Genomic DNA, 3,894 nt, shown 5'->3' on the forward strand with positions numbered 1-3,894 from the left:
AAAAGGAAGAAGTTGGATCCCAAAGCACATAAGTGTGTTTTCATTGGATATTCGCAAGAGAAGAAGGCATACAAATGTTATGATCCCTCTACCAGGGAGACTTTGGTAAGCAGGGATGTTATCTTTGATGAGATGGGTTCTTGGTATGTATCACCAGTTGCAGTGCCAGTGGATACTCGTTCCACTCATGCCTCTACAATTGATTTATAGTAGAGTACTGTTATGACAGGACCTCGTAGTCAGACAGTATCCCCATGGACAGGGAGATTGAGGAGCTCGCCGTCCACTGACACCAGTATGTCAGTGAGGGGGAGACATGATGTCTTGGATAGCAAAGGAAAAGAGAAAGTTATTGAGGATACATCTGGTATGATGACACCTGGCAGAATGACTTCTGGCTATGAGTCTGGTGATACTTTAGACAGCAAACTTGGTATTCCGATTGTCTATATGCCTGGCACAAGGCAGAGCAGGTATATTCCGCCTCATGAGAGAGGGGAATCGAGTAGTGCACCACAGCTTAGACGCTCGCAGAGGGTCAGATACCCTGTTGACAGGTTGACATACAGTGGCTACTCTGCAAAGCATTATGCGTACATGAAAAAAGTGATGGAGGTCAAAGAACCAAGTACATATGCTGAAGCAGTGAAAGATGAGAATTGGTGTGTAGCCATGGATGAAGAAATGAATGCCTTGACTGAAAATAAAACATGGGATTTAGTACCACTGCCTAAAGGAAAAAAGACCATTGGCTACAAATGGGTCTACAAAATCAAATGCAAGTCAGATGGCAGTGTGGAGAGATACAAAGCCAGGCTGGTTGCAAAGGGGTATACCCAACAGTATGGACTTGATTATGAGGAAACATTCAGCCCTGTTGCCAAGATGGCAACTATACGCACTGTGATTGCCTTGGCTACTACTAAAGGCTGGAAATTGCAGCAGATGGATGTTAAGAATGCATTTCTTAATGGTGACCTAGCAGAGGATGTCTATATGGTTTAGCCGGAAGGGTATGTTCACCCTGACTTTCAGCATTATGTATGCAGGCTGAAAAAGGCATTGTACAGGCTGAAACAGGCTCCGAGAGCTTGGCATGCTAGGATCAGTAACTACTTGCAGAGATTGGGTTTTGCTGTTGGCAGGGCTGATCATAGCCTATTTACAAAGAAGACTGATAGTGGTTTAGTAGTGTTGGTCATATACATTGATGATTTGATAATCACTGGTGATGATGACTTGGGCATATAGCATGTAATGAAGATGCTGAAATCTGAATTTGACATGAAAGACCTGGGAGAACTGAAGTATTTCTTAGGCATTGAGGTAATTGCAGCTGACAATGGGTTATGGCTGATGCAGAAGCACTATGCCATAGAGATGCTGAAGAAGTATGGCATGGCTGAATGCAAACCGCTGGATACACCTCTTGATCAGAATGTCAAGCTAGACATGAATACCGGGGCTGAAGTAGAGGATGTGACTATGTACAGGCAGATGGTTGGCAGTTTGATTTACTTGACCATTACTAGGCCTGACTTGAGCTATGTTGTAGGGCTCATAAGCCAGTTTATGCAGAAGCCTAGAAAGCCGCATTTGGATGCAGTTAGATGCATTATGAGATATGTTAAGTCCACTGTAGAGTATGGGCTATTCTATGTTAGAGATAAGCCCTTGATATTGACTGGATACATGGATGCAGATTGGGCAGGTTGCTCATATGATCGTAGATCTACGAGTGGATATGCATTTGGATTTGGTAGCGGCATGATTAGCTGGAGCAGCAAGAAGCAGCCTACGGTTGCTTTGTCGAGTACTGAGGTAGAGTACAGGGGTGTTGCATTAGTAGCATGCGAGATTTCATGGATGCTCAAGCTTATGGCTAATTTGGACATACAGGTAGATGCTTCAGTGAAGTTACTATGTGACAATCTGAGTAGTGTACTCCTGGCTATGAATCCAGTCTATCATGCCAGGACGAAACACATAGAGGTACACTACCATTTCATCAGAGAGATGGTTCTTGCAGGATGAGTTGATCTTATGCATGTGAATACTGATGAACAGGTAGCGGATATCTTTACCAAGTCCTTGGGTAAAGATAAGTTATGTGGTTTTAGACAGCTGCTTGGAGTACATATGCTGTCTTGAGCTTGAGGGGGAGTGTTAGAATATCAAGCTCGTACATGTGTGTTTGACCGACATGAGCTAGACACAGCTAGTCTGGCTAGATCAATTAGGTATATTAAATAAGTCGGTGTTACTTCTAGTGTGAATGGTCTTTATGACCTTAGGTTGTATATGCACTATGAGTGTGCTAAATGAATAATAAGAAGAATAGAGAGAGGAAGCATGTTGCTTCACTCCGTGTTGCTCTCCTTCCTGCTTCCATGAAATCTAACATGTGAGAGGTAGCCATTAGTGCTCACTTGAAATGCTTGAACAATAAGTGGTCCATGGGTCTTGGCAGTTGAGTTTGAGCTCGCCTCTACATAGTGTCACATCATAATATATACAACTTTAAACTAATAATAATGAGGCATATTCTTTTCAGCCTCAAGGCTCATGCAATTTCTACAATGTGCTTGTTCTTCCTTTCAAAAATACCATTTTATTATAGAGTGTACCTACATGTAAAGTACCTATAAATTCCATGTTGTTTCAAAAAATTACTGAATTCATTATAAAGGTACTCTCCCCCTCCATTTGACCTCAAATACTTAGTTTGCATACCTACTTATTTCTCAATTAGATTTTTAAAATCCTAAAGGTAAGATATCATCTCAGTTTTTATCTTCATGAAATATACATGTACCTTTCTTGTATGATCATCAATAAAGATTACATAACACTTAAATCTAGCCATTGATGTAGTATTTGTAGGATCCCATATATTCAAATATACAACATCAAGTAAAGTCATGCTTACACGTTTATATGAGAAAATATATACATTGTTTGATTTTCAAGTTAGGATGCTTCACGCACTTTTTGAATATCAACCATTTAGCAAGCCCAACACAATTTTATGTGACTACATATTCTTTGATTGTTGTACATTTACATATCCAATACATTCATGCCAAATATTAATACCAACCACAAATTCTACACCTTGTGCAAACAAAGAAGCCTTAAGCTCAAGCACATTTACATAAGATAAACATCCTTCTTATACACTTACCTTTTGCAACTAGTTTATATCCATTTTTGAAATCTCCTAGAAAGCAACTATTCTAGTTGAACTTTACTTACGATCCTTGCTTAACCATTTGCCTAATAGAAACCAATTTCTTTGTGATGAGCACATGCAACATATCAACCAAACACTTAACTTTTCCATCCTACAAAGACAATGGAACACTCCCAATATGAGCAATAGGATGCATTGTATTATCATTTGTTTCCACAAAACCAAACATTTCAAGACTTTTCATTTCTCTAAACCATTCTCCATGAGACATCATACGGTTAGAGGCACATGAATCCCCATACCATACATCATCAGTCATTATTGTTAAAGCATCTATATTCGTTATATTCATCATGTGCTACATAACAAATAACTTCTAACTATTAAAGTTGATTACTAGTAGATGCATAATTTTTACGTTGCCTTCTCCCAATTCTATTATTTCCATCTCTTCTCTTTTTTGGGCAATCATATGCAATATGACCTTCCTTACCACAATTAGAGCATTTTCTATTATCATAGCCTACATTTTGTGTGCCATGTCCTCTATGGCTCCCCCTACCTCGAGATTGTGGCATTTGTCATCTATATGTGACTACTCCTGCCAATCATGAGACCGCCCTTGATTTTGTCCGTAACGGCCACACTTGTAGCCTCTACGATCACGACCTTTACCTCTAGTTATGTTAAAGTAGAGCATA

Source organism: Lygodium microphyllum, chromosome 8, assembly GCF_053477565.2.
Source record: "Lygodium microphyllum isolate KBCC chromosome 8, Lygodium_microphyllum_v1.1.10, whole genome shotgun sequence".
Lineage (NCBI taxonomy): Eukaryota > Viridiplantae > Streptophyta > Polypodiopsida > Schizaeales > Lygodiaceae > Lygodium > Lygodium microphyllum.